Source organism: Ptychodera flava, assembly GCF_041260155.1.
Source record: "Ptychodera flava strain L36383 chromosome 23 unlocalized genomic scaffold, AS_Pfla_20210202 Scaffold_24__1_contigs__length_23054250_pilon, whole genome shotgun sequence".
Lineage (NCBI taxonomy): Eukaryota > Metazoa > Hemichordata > Enteropneusta > Ptychoderidae > Ptychodera > Ptychodera flava.
Genome location: NW_027248278.1, coordinates 18,577,455 through 18,591,974, shown reverse-complemented (window position 1 = coordinate 18,591,974; position 14,520 = coordinate 18,577,455).

Genomic DNA, 14,520 nt, shown 5'->3' with positions numbered 1-14,520 from the left:
TGCGCCAACGTGGTGCAATATGTTTTGAGACATTGAAGAAATATTGTAGTTCGGCCGCGCTCAACCAGGTTGCTCCAGAAGTAAGGATGTCACAACAAGGTCTAGGCGAAAAGATAACGAATCAGTTGTATAAAACACGGTTTTTAGTTGGATATCGTATCTGTTTCAATTTCTGAACAAGCTTTGGAATTAGCCTGGTATAGCCTAATAACTATCAACCTGTAGGCACACCCCCTATGACGGGAAAAAGCGAAATATAAGCACTTTTTTTATGCAATTCATCATCATCGGGTCACGGTCGCGATTTCACATGCGGAACTGAGCTTGGTGTTCACCACAACTTGATGTGGGATTTGATGGAGCTTGGAGGTACCGGTGTATGAGTTAGGTAGTCAGAATAACAATTAATCACAAAAGATTTATGCATCAAAATGTAAAGATTAATGTGACTGAACTATCTTATGATTTGTTTGCTGATTGACGTTTGGGGAAGGCGGCGAAAGTCCAAGGCCAAAAGAAGAAGTACGCAGTCGAATCACATATTTTGTAAGAAATAACCACCGGTTTCCATAGGTACTGTGCTCAATCCGGCCCTGACTTATGCTCCCGTCCTGTTTCCGAGAATAAGTTTTCGAGCGGCGTTGCTAAGCAATGTCGCTAAACAACCTTGACTCACGTCCGAGCCGATTTTTGATGTCGTTGATGCCCCTGGTGAATGTTAATGAGAGTGTATTGGCAATATTCGAAAACACACCGGTACAAAATGTAATGCAGCTCTCCTATAGTTATGTGTCAATTAATCAATTTTCGTCGCAAGTCACATCAATTTTAACAAAGTTGAACTCACAAGAGAGTGTCGTCTGCTGACTGCACATATTTGTCATAAAAAATGAGCGACATTTGCGATGGCAACCCTAACAAATCGAAACGAGAGCATTTTGCTAAATATTATGATCTTAGTTGTCCGCGGATTATAGGATTATAAAGTTGTTATAAAACGTGCCTGTCTATAGAATTCTTTGGAAGTCTTGATCGCTTACGTACATGATTCATAATAAACTGGACAAGTAGAATTCGGACGTCCGTCAATTCTAAATCTCTCACGCAGGATTTTTTTACTTAATCAGGCAGTCTGGTATAGACCATCTTGTAAAACGCTCCATCTCTATATACTCGCTAACTCTTGCAATTGGAATTCTATGCCTGGGAAAACAATACGAAAAGTTCAGACATGTCGCCATACGGTATATTTTCTATACACTTCGGGGAAGAACAAAATATAAAAAGCTTCATACTTCATAATTGATTTTATTGGTAATATAAACAGATGAAAGCCGATGTACATCAGCTCTCCTCAACTTTATTACATTTTGACTGTATTTTGGATAGTGTGCGGTTGTTGGTGTACTCTTTACATGTAGCTACCGCGAGACACATCTGACTGCGTTTCCGCTGTATATCGTAAATGTTCTTGTTCTGTACAAGTTTACGAGCATTTTCCTCTCGCCAGTCGTTAATAACCCGTTCCAAACGCCAATCATGTGATTTTACCCACCCAACTAACAAACAAAATCTGCCACACATCCAGTTAAAATATTGTTTCACTGCCCTTAAAATATCCACTGCCATTAAAAAAATAAAACGATTCCCCTGCCCCTTTTCGATGAACAGCTCCGTTGACTACCTGTACCTGAAAATTTAGCGTTCTTTCAACTGTCACTATGGGTCTGGTCAGTTTCTTCGGCCTGGGGGATCCCAGGCCATGGAATTTTACCCGAATAACCGCCGTCACCCCACAAAATGGAGTGGCAATGAAATTAACAAATCACACAAATTGCGTAACTTCTCACCCGTAGGATGGGACCGTTAGAGACTAGTGACAACTGCTTCTGAGAATTAGTCTTTGACTGTTGTGAAGATTTTGCGGTCATGTAACGTCTCTTGTCTTACCAATCAGATATTGTTCATTTATATGTTTATCATCAAGGGGAGGTGTTAGAATCTAGTTTCGCCTTACAGAAGTTTAGCTATGTTTTGTTGATCCTTTGACAAAAATGCTATCGGCGCGTGCCATGGGACCGCAAAGTCATGCAAACAGGTGCTTTGATGCAAATACTGTATTGCTGATGCGTCAGTTTTCGGTGCGGAGCTAAATCGTGGCGATCAACAGTGCTCAGTGAACGATGGCTTGAAGCAGGGGACCTGGGCGATCTTCACCGCTCCTAAAATTAAAGGCTGTTTTTTTTCAGTGAAAACCGACTGTTTTGGAGAATGCCCGAAATGTCACCACCATTATCGTTTCACCTCTTTGACACTGATAGTACTCGCACCATACACCATAGGCGAAAGAAATCAGTCCCCTGGGGTAGGAGGGAGGTTTTTTGTGCAACGGTTTACCTTATTTTATTTTATTAATTTTGACTGTGATATTTCAAATAAAGTTCAACTCCAAACTGTCTGACTGCTTTCTTGATCATCGAAATATTTATTTGAAATACCACAGTCAAAATTAATAAAATTACTTTATTAATTTTACCACAGTCAAAATTAATAAAATTACTGTTATTAATTTTGACTGTGGTATTTCAAATAAAGATTTCGACTCCACACCGTCTGACTGTTTTATATATTACCCGACAAGTCCTTATCTCCTCTCCAACGTGTGTATACACCATTGTAATTGCTCCGAAAACATTGCCAACTTGCTAATCCGTTGTCGGTATCAGCGGATTAAGTGATTGAGTCAACACCACAGCCGCCCCACACATGTGGGACGGATGTGGTGTTGACTTAATAAGCCAATCCGCTGATACGCTGATACAAGTTGGCGTTTGCGCAGCAATTAGAGTGGTATGTGCACTGGTTGAAGAGGAGATAAGGACGTTGGAAACACAGTCAGACAGTTTGGATTCGAAAGCTTTATTTGAAATATCACAGTCAAAATTAATAAAATCAAATAAGGTAAACCGTTGCACAAAAAACCTCCCACCCCGGGGACTTTCATCTGCCCCTGTGCATACACAATGAACCATTAATTACAACACCGTCCCTCACCCAGGTGGGTGGAGGGACGGTGATTACAACATCGCTTCAACCCGTGAAAACGACAGGTTGAAATCTCATTTCACATGCATATGTGCAAATCCAAAGCCAAGACGGCTTCATTTAGATGCAAATGAACGAAGGGTGCAGTTGCTAATCATAATATCAAACAAAGGACAGCCGACTTCTAAGAATACCTAACATTAAACTATTTCCCCATCGATCTGCGTATCATAATATGAAACAAGTTCTCTGGGAAGGAAATCAATTCTATAATTTTAGCGTAGCATTGCGGTGTTTTTGTCCAACAGTAAAATCATATACAGAAACAAAGCCTGTGGTTAAAAATGAGCTTACGCGGACCACGGTCCCTTGGTGGAGGGACTGTGCACGGACAAGTACAATGAGACATACACTGATTTTCTTGATTTCGTTAATGCTTTCCTCTGACTAATTTTTCTTTGATTTTTTTCCTTCTGAGTCCACCAGTAGAATTGAAAGCCATCTAGTCGATCGACACCCGTGACACACTTGTCAGATGTTATCTTCGATACCTCTGATGTCCGATGCAACATTCTCTTCGACAAGCTTGCTTGACTTATTCTACCTGCAACTTAACGATGCGACTCAGGTTCAAAGGTCAATTTTAGCAATTTTTTTTTTATTTCAAATTTCGACCCACTGACACGTGGTCTTTCTTTTGGTGAAAGGTGTTGGGTCACATCGTACCGGGAAATTCCTGAAATATTACTAAAATGGCAAACTATCAGCTACACCGCGTGCCATTATTTCCCTTTTGTCTTAACGGTCGCGGATTACCGACCACTTGATAAACACGCAGAGATTATGTATAGCCTTTGCGGTATAGTGCGCATGCGCTAGCTTCAACGTTGTGCTCAGCGTTTTGAACTCCGCATGTATCGGTACGGCAAACACGTCGTCGAGCAGACCAAAGCCGGCGCTCGCGCTCCATTCCGTCGAAAAAGCAAGCGAGGTCCACAAAAGCGGACCTGAAAAAGACGGCAACATGCGCAAAGGTCGATTTAAATGTAAAACAGTCCGACTTTGGCTCATACTCCCTGCAATAACGATCAAGAATGCAGTGAAGAGTCAGATTTGGCCGAGGACGCAGACGATAACGGAGACAACTATGAAAGTATTTGACACGCTGCTTTTCGAACATTTCCTAGGCTATGCTGATTGCATACCCGAGTCCAAAAATTAGCCTGAGCGAGATGAAACTTCTTAGTTGCGATAATTTTATCACTCTTGCTGTACATGCTTGGTGTTAGTATCGTGTTCTTTTAATTTTGTATTTTTAAACTCGAGTTTTCTATCGTGCAGTCTTTTCGTGTCTGCTGACAAACCTTGAACAACACCGTACCCGACAACAAGTGACATTTATGTCAAGGAGTTTCCCAAGCCAGTGCAGGAGTTCATACACTCATAATGTAGATTCACAAGAGCAAGTTCACCGATCTGCTAATTTTTCGGAACGAAATGCAAATATTTTTTTTTATTTCATGCCTTTTCTTTCTTTAAATATAACCCAAAAATTAAATTACGTCAAACGTGAATTGCGAGGGTTCACAAATGATTATTGTGTACGTGTTGTCTAAACTTATCAATTACCCGCAGACTCCACAGCTGCTAGCTGGACCTCAACACTGAACGTAAAACAAACCCGGCTCAACTTCTAGAAGTGCCGAAACTAGCAATTTTTGCTATATGAGGTCAGTCATCGAAAGTTTGACTAAAAGTAAAAATCTCCGAAATAATTATGTGTGCTCTGATATTGCGCAAGTCGAGTGACTCCACTGTAGACTAGTCGACACTCTGTCTCTCGGAACACGCTGTCGATGACAGCCTGCACTGTTTTACGCTGCGGCGTGATTATTATTAGTTTGATAAAATCGGTACAAGAACACATATAAATAAAGTTTGAAAAAATAACACGAGTCAATCTCTCCCGTCGTAACGAAGGGCGACAAGTTTGCAGTGCGGTGCAAAAGCTAAGAAAATACGACAGACATTTTATGTTGTCAAGAGTTACATGTGTTCGTCTCATCTTGAGGTAGGAAAACTAGCAAGTGACATCCCGTTCGCACAGTGTCGGCACTAACATGAACTCGACAATCACTTTTCACAAAGAACATGCATAAATTGCCGATCGCGAGACAGGAAGTAGACAACTTGAGTCAAGAACAAGTGAATGCCCGACGCGATCGCGCGACGACAGCACACAGGTCTCGATCTGATAGACTTTTTTACACAAGTTTCGACGTCTTCGTCTTGACTGTGAACACTGGTAACCAGATTGTAACCGTTGAGTTAACAGTATACAGTTAATATGCTAGTTAAACGTTCCAAAAATGGATTAAATCGCTAAGTACCCCTCTGTGTTTGTTGTGTAAATACCACCCACTGCTGGCACTAAGCATTTGCCAGTTCAGTGTATAATTTCTTTCTATTTTCACACGATCTGCAATCCTAAACATATTCAAAATTCCCAAACTGACTCTAAATACTTCAACTTATTCCTGGTATAAGAAAATTCGCAGAAAATAGTGCGCGAGTCGGACTTCTTGGTCACAATGTGTGACGCATAGGTCGTTTACACAAATCGTCGATTTTCTCAGTTCCGTTTTTGGCAGTGCGTACATTATTCAAATAAGTATAAGTCGGCGGCGCCTGGACAGACTAGCCTGATTTTTCACCTGTGGACAGTGAATGAATATATCTGAAAGACCGTGTCTCAGATTTCCGATAAAGGGCCTGGAAGTGAAGATATCCTGACAAACGTGAACAAAGGCCGATAATTTATGCAAAAAACGTCAAGTTGACACTTTGAAGGTGCATTGTGCGAAAACAAAAGCGAATTTCAAAAATCCGGGACACGGTTTTTTGCCCAGTATACCCAGCCGTCTATTGCCATAAACAGATCACCAAGGCCGATTGGAGATTTGTACTTACACTTTTTTGAGTAAAAAAACTAAAAAACACGTGTTTTTAATAAAACAGCCGTATGCGCACTGTTTTTGAAAAACTAACAAATTTTCTGAACTCTTCGGTGACCGAGCAGATAAAAAAGTACCACATGTCGGGTGTGTGACCACGTCTTCTTTGTGAAAATGAGGATTGAAAATAAGTGACAATGAAACTGAGTCGCTACCTTAAAACTTATAGTGATTTTGTAGCTCATTCTTTACTATTTTGCGAAGTATTTGATAGCCGTACGTTCTCTCGATACCTCGACACACTTGTCCGACAACCTCTCAAATGGGTTATTTCTCCGGGGAATATATTGGCTATGAAATGCGGACCTGTGAACTTTTATCTCATTTTTGTACTAAATTGAACTGACTTGGCTTCAATGTTTTGTCGGCTGAAATATTTTTTTCATGATTGTTTAGAGAGTTTACTGGCGCAATGGTAATTGACACGTTTTGTACAAAGAAAACACCGTTTGAAGGACTCTTCCTCTGCGGGAAAAGCGTACCCGTTTCACACGATCTACATTTGTTCACCGTCCCTCCACCCACGGAGGGACGGTGATTTGTTGCATAATTGTTCATGTCAGTGGCTTTTCTGCATTTTGGAAAAAAGTTATGTTTCTATCATTTGTCTTTCACTCGTAGTTCTGACGTCGCGAAGGTCGGACGAATTCTGATCGCATCGTTTAGATGTCAAAGGAAAGTTTCACAAACGGCGATTTTCAGAAATTCTCTCGGATATTTGAGGAAGCCATTAGGCCGATTACCTCACAGCCATGATATAGCTGAATGATCTGGGCCTGACCTACACTTTGACAACTGTAATTACCACGATAAAAATTTGCGTTAAAAAGACTGATAGCTTGTGGAATAAAAGGGTTTGCGTAGCGCTGGCTACCGGTGGCCTACCGGTGGCCTCCAGCCAGTCGTTTCAGCCCATGTCGTTACGATCTCAATTTCGGCCGCAAGTCACATCGGCATCGTGACCTAAGTCGTTTCAGCATCCCTGTTTCGATTATTTGTTTTGTTTTGTTTTTCTTGTTTTTTTTTTTTTTGGGGGGGGGCAAACTTATCAGTCATTGACTGACTATAGTCGTATTCGTAAGCTTGATTGACCTTTGCCTTCTTATCTTTACTTTCACGTGCATTTTGTTTTTTCTCCAACGGATTCGCCTTCAAGCTTTTGATTTATCAGCGGCTAGTGCTATCGATAAACTTGTGTCACAGAATTGAAAATGATGTGAAGATATTACTGTGTTTTACCATGTTCCCTGTAAGATAGAACATGCCAATGTTGACACTATACGTTTTAGAGCTTTACTTTGTTACAACTTTAATCTTAGGCTTTGTAGGCAGTCCATCGAGGTTACCTGTGATAAATAGATGTCGCGGTGCCGAAACGACTTACGTTAGAAAACAGAGAGGCCGACACGAAACGGCTTGCGGTCGGAATTTACGACTTTATGCCGAAACATCTAGAAATTTAACCCGGAAATAAATGTTAAAATACGTGCCAGGAGGGACCGTGGCCAGTATCATGGCGTTTCCAGTCAGTGGACTTTTTCAGGAATTTCCCAGTTTTCACTGAAGCGCCATTATAAATTGACGAAAGTCCATCATGGTTTTATGATAATTGCTCATTGCATCTGTCTTTGAGGTTGCGGTATTTTGTAAGTATATCATAGTTCCCAGCGATATAAACATGATAGTGCTGGTTTGCTCACAGTGGCAAGAAAATTCATATCATGCAATTGCAGATTCCATCGCGAAACATGAGGTGTCAAGAGGTTAGAACTACATTTACACATAAGTACCAGATACACCTCCATGCTCTATTGTATTTCACATTCAGAACAGGCGTGATCGGCGTTTGCGAAGAAACGCTTTGCGTTAATTGTTCATGTAGTTATGTGTTTAGGGACTGTCGTTGTACATATGATTGTCAAATTGATAAATTGATATATAAATTAGCGACATTTCCTATAGTATATGTATTCTTGGCAGCTATTCTATTCATTCAAGGAGATTTTCAGGGGATAATTCACTTCACTCATGGAAACACGGTCCCTTGATCGTTCGAAACGTCAGTCGTACCGGCTTACTGTCACTCACAACTTTTTATCCTGTTCGTCCTGTAAAACATCGGAACATCGTTCCGTCGCAACTTACTGAAACCACGGTATTTAGCGGTTCACTGACCTTCAAAAACAGGAACAATTGTTTTCGAAAGTTTGCGTAATATGCCTTTTTTTTCTATAACACGACCCTAACTTACACTAAACTTTTTTTCGCATTTCAAAAATTACTAGTGAACTTTCTTAATTTATAGTTTTTTGTGCGTCGATATTGACCAGCCAGCGTTTTTAGTCCCCGCGGACGAAGTCCGGCGGGGACTTATAGATTGGGTCCCGTCCGTGTGTCCGTCCGTCCGTCCGTCCGTCCGTCCGTCATCAACAGTTTCTCAGACACTGCTCAACTAATTTTGTTCAAACTTGGCACAAAGGCATAGCACTATGACCTACAGATGCACGTCGATTTATTTTGTGATACGATCCAATATGGGCACGAGGCGGCCATTTTATTGCGATTTTTCATGTCTTTGGACCATAACTCAGACATCCTTGAGCACATTCTGCTCAAACTTGGCACAAAGGCATAACACTATGACTTTCATATCCATGTCAAATTATTTCGCGATATGTTTCAATATGGGCGTGTGGCGGCCATTTTGTTGCGATTTTTCATGTCTTTGGACCATAACTCAGACATCCTTGAACAGATTCTGTTCAAACTTGCCACAAAGGTATAACACTATGGCCTACATATGCATGTTAAATTATTTTGTGATACAATCCAATATGGCCACGAGGCGGCCATTTTGTGTGCGATTTTTCGTGTCTTTGAACCATAACTCAAAGATCCTTGAACCGATTCTGTTCAAACTTGACACAAAGGCATAACACTATGTCCTACATATGCATGTCGAATTATATTGCGATACGACCCAATATGGGCGTGAGGCGGCCATTTTGTTGCAATTGTTCTTGTCTTTGAACCATAACTCAGACATCCTTGAACCGATTCTGTTCAAATTTGGCACAAAAGCAAAACATTATGCCCTTCATATGAACACCAATTTATTTCGTGATATGATGCAATATGGCCGACAGGCGGCCTTTTTGCGATTTTTTCATGTCTTTGAACCATAACTCAAACATCCTTGAACTGATTGGTTCAAACTTGGCACAAAGGCAGAGCACTATGGCATACATATGCATGTATCAATTAAGCTTGCGATAGGATCCAATATGGCTGCAGAACTGCCATTTTGTTGGAATTTTGCATGTCTTTGAATCATAATTCAAAGGTCATTACACCCATTTTGTCCAAACTTGGCACAAAGATCGCACATGCCAATTTACTTTGTGACATGTTCCAATATGGCTGCCAGATTGTCATTTTTTTCCAATATCGCTGTCAGATGGTCATTTTTGGATTTTTTCATGTCTTTGAGGCTTAATCATATGCAAATATTCTTTACCCAATGTTGTTGAGACTTGGTACAAAGATAAAGTGCTATGGCATACATATGCATGTCTACTAATTTTGTGCTATGATCCATATGGTCAATAAACAGCCATTTGATGTAAATTTTGGTGTGATTTTTTATGTCTTTGAAACATAAACATAGGTCACTGTCCCTCAATGGACTGATTTTGTTCAAACGTGATACGAAGATAAAGTACTATGGCTGCATTCTTGTGCACATTAAATTGTTTCATTATATGATCCGAAATGGCTGATTACAACAACATACCCGATCCCATACCATTTCGAAAATTCCACCAAACCATGTGTATAGTATGTGCCAATCACGACACTGGAGGCAGTAAGGGCATCGTTATGTGTGATGTAATCAAAAGTTCCTTGAGTGGTCATTACCGGCAGAGATGAGTCATTTATTGAACGTTCCTCAGATTACTTTATTATGCAAGTCACAGGCCTGATGCACCCGTTGCATCAATGTCATTCCACAGCTACCTAGACTACAGCTACCTAGACACCAAAGATTATAACAAAATGGACAAGCGGGGACTGTGTCATCAACGATGACTTGTTGAATGTAAGTTTCGGGAAACTTATTTTAGGCTCAAATCAAAGTAGCACGTGCGCACCTAAGGACCTCAGTAGGTAACGACAATTACTGATCAACGTCCAGCCAGAATTATTGCCACTTCGATCCTGATCATTCTGACCGCCAAGCTGTTTGTGTGAGCAGTCAATCCATGGCTAATTACAAATCAAATCAGAGTGGGTTGAAATGATTCAAAGTTAAGTACATGTATAGTTATGAGGTAAAGAAGGCGCTAGGCGATAATGCGTGCTGGTAGACACTAATGAATGCCATGCTACCGTGCCTCGGAGTGAGAGTTAACACGTTCTTGAACGTACTACATGTAGTACCTAGAATTAGCTTCGCCTTAAAACGTGCGTTAACATGAAGAAAAGGAGTGAAATGAGAATTTCCCTTGTTGGAAGTGATTAAAAAGGGGAATCAATGTGGCCGCGGCAAAACTAGACGTCGAATAACTCCGTCGAAATGGTCCGGGTGTCCAAGTGAAGCTATCTACCGTCAGACTTTAGTTACTGGGAGACTACATATTTACTGGGAGACATTCTGTGCTAAAATTGACCGAGGCTGCTCCACTATTAATGTTCCTTTATATACCAGAACTAAAAGAGAGTGGTCATAGTATTAGTAAGGCACGCAACCGAAGCGATTCATACTTCCTGTGTGTTACCCGAGCGCGTTGCTTATGTAATCACAACGGACAGTGGTGACAATTGCCCCGTCTGTCCACTGACGCCACTCGCTAGCAACTTCAACATAGTTGAGTAACCCTGCTCGAAACCATATTTTCTATCCAGTTTTAGCTCCGTAAACCACAAAAGTGCATGTTAAAGACAACGTAGATCACTATGTTAGCACTATAGTTGAAAATTGCAACGAATCACCCTGCTGAAAGCTGCATTTGGACGTATTTGTAGATTCGACGTACACGGCCTGTAACAGCTTAAGTGTGAGATTTAGGATGTGTAAGTTTCTGCCGGTCACACCCCTAGGAAATATAAGCTGGCTTAATCGACGGGACAGGAAGTGGATAAGGCGCGTTTACGTTAGCTTATAAAATCGTAAACGCCCGATTTCATACAGTGATACAGTCATGTTTCTGTTGTCAAAATGATCTTATGTTGATAGTGTTTTCACGGTAGTCATATGTGCGCATACATCGGTAAGCTTATCCTGGTGATAAACATACACGTTACCCCATCATAAATGTGTGCTAGAAGACAATGGTAGAGGTGCGTCTGTTACACAAGGAACAAATGACAGCTTTGACGTTCTCTGTCGCGGCGGGTAAAGCACGGTGAAATGTTGTGCCAACTTTGACTGGGTGTAGAACAGTAGTGAATACTTTGAGCCTTCATCTGCAGTAAAAATCACGCTTAAATTGATCATTTTGATCTAATTACTTGCTCATAATAATGGAGGAAAACATTCATCTTTAACTCCGTTTTCCGAGTAGACATAAGCACCAGCTTTGATTACAATTACACCCATGCTTAGTACAAAGACAAAAGACACGGTTTTCCCATCGTGTTGAAGCACATGATTTATACATTGTTTATCACCATAGTAAAGTATTGAGTAGATGAACCTTTCCTGCTGTAATAAAACACTTTTATTTGTGTACATGTTCACTGTGTCGTTTTTTAAAAGTCATATACAGTCATGTTTCTGTTGTCAAAATGATCTTATGTTAATAGTGTTTTCACGGTAGTCATATGTGCGCATACATCGGTAAGCTTATCCTGGTGATAAACATACACGTTACCCCATCATAAATGTGTGCTAGAAGACAATGGTAGAGGTGCGTCTGTTACACAAGGAACAAATGACAGCTTTGACGTTCTCTGTCGCGGCGGGTAAAGCACGGTCAAATGTTGTGCCAACTTTGACTGGGTGTAGAACAGTAGTGAATACTTCGAGCCTTCGACTGCAGTGAAAATCACGCTTAAATTGATCATTTTGATCTAATTACTTGCTCATAATAATGGAGGAAAACATTCATCTTTAACTCCGTTTTCCGAGTAGACATAAGCACCAGCTTTGATTACAATTACACCCATGCTTAGTACAAAGACAAAAGACACGGTTTTCCCATTGTGTTGAAGCACATGATTTATACATTGTTTATCACCATGGTAAAGTATTGAGTAGATGAACCTTTCCTGTTGTAATAAAACACTTTTATTTGTGTACATGTTCACCATGGAGTGTTTGAAAGTCACATACAGTGCTGTTTCTGTTATCATAATCATTTTATTTTACTAAGTGTTTTCAGGGTAGACGTGTGTGCATACATCGGTAGGCTCATCCACATACATGCTATCCCCTCATCATGTACGTGTATTTGGGAAGTACATCATTTGCCGGGCAGATAAGCATGGTAAAATTTTAATCACAACTTTTAGCAAATAGAGGAAAGATGGTATATAGAGTAAAAAAATACGGTGATATCAGATGAAATCAATTTCAAAATACTAGGAAAAGATTATGCTACCATCAACGTAAGTTTATGCCTCAGTCCTGGAGTCAGTGAAATCAAGGATGTCTTTTTTACCTCCATTGTGAAATGAACATTGGCGGTCAACCTTGACCTCTCCGGCGAAACCAGACAATGCCAGATGTAGATCTGTAAAGATCTGGTCGAACTGCGATATTCGACGATATTGTACTTGAAAATTTGATGACAATTGATTAGAGATTGAAGGCTATGTTGTCGATTTCATCACCTTTTCACGTTAGGTCGACTTTTAAGTTGTTTGACCCAGTCACTCCAAGTATCCTTTAAATTGCTGTACAGATACGAGACCTTCCTTTTGACATTCTATTTCGATGACTGGAACGTTTTCTACCATCACTCTCCTGTTCGATGCTTTGGTGACTCCTCAGGGATTACCAGTGGTAAACTGACACCTGTCACTTTGCAATCCTCAGCAGCAGTTACTTGCTGGCCTACCCACAGACAAAGGCAAGTCTGTGGCCTAGCCTGAACGCGTTCATGCCACGATCTAAGCAACAGCATAGCACTAACACGAGAGTCTGCTGAAGCACAGTGGATAGAGGGACTGTGGCTGAAGTTACTTTCTGTAGTTTCTTGTGTTTGATATCTATATGGCCACAGCTAGACATGGAGTAAATCTGGGGGAGTGGAGACTCATTAACACATCTTCTGTACAGGTTCCTTGCCCCTTATACCTGCAGTGAAAATTCATGGTATGGTGCTACTACGCACCAACACTAAATTCTATTGTCTGCGGAATTTTTTTTACTTTTTCTGCTCGTTTTTTTTTTAAATTAACCAAAATAGTAACTGCTCCTTGTAGCATTTTCTTTACCACCATGTTTGTGGTAATTTCTCTGAACTGCTACAGCTGGACTGATTTCATATTATCCTACTTTTCACAAACTTACCTGGAAACTATGGCAGTATGTAAGGAAGATCACAGGTAATGATGCTGGTGCAGTAAATTCAAATTTTTTTCATCGTACGGAATACTCTTATTAGATTAGCCACAAGTGCGCTGGCTTATGAAGGAATAAACTTTATCAACATTGTCACATTGGGGTGAAATGATATGAAAAAAAAAACAAGATAATTATCGCTTCTAAAAAGCGTTCTAAATTTAGAATTTAGCCGAAGTTTAGAAAATCGGACTTGCAGTGAAAACAATTTTGCAGTGACATATCAGATAAAAATGATAATTATCACTTTCTAAATAGTGTTCCAAATTAAGAAATTAAATGAAGTTTAGAAAGTCAGGCCTTAATCGCCTTCTAAAACCATTCACAATTTTCTTCATCACAGACTTTTGACTGTTCTTCACGGCCACATTTCTCTACTTCATGACATTCAATTTCTTACTGTGACATGTTCAAAATTGTACGAGGTACTCTTCTCAAGTCATATTTTAGCTTTGGATTTTAAAGCTTTCCTCTAGGAGAAAATGCTATAATTTTCATGCTTCTACAAGACTACCCCTGCAAGCTCACACTTAAACTTGATACGTTCGGGAAAACACAGATAACAACAGAAATGGTGTACAATGGGTCTTTGATAGCTATAAATACGGTCACATGCTAGGTTCTATGATCAGTGTGGGTTGTGTAATGTTTTCCCTTTTGAGACAGATATTATTTTCGTGGTTCTACCACAGCAGTCGAACAGACAAAAAATTTCATTTTGATGGCATTTGATACATAAGATGACGTTGAGAACAGTATAGCGTCTTTCTAACCTCGGTTACGGACGCCACGGTCACACGTACGTCCAGGTGATTTTGTTTATGAAAATGTTCTCCCTCGCAAACCGATATTAATTTCCTGGTTCTACCACAATATTTCTACAAACCAGCAAAG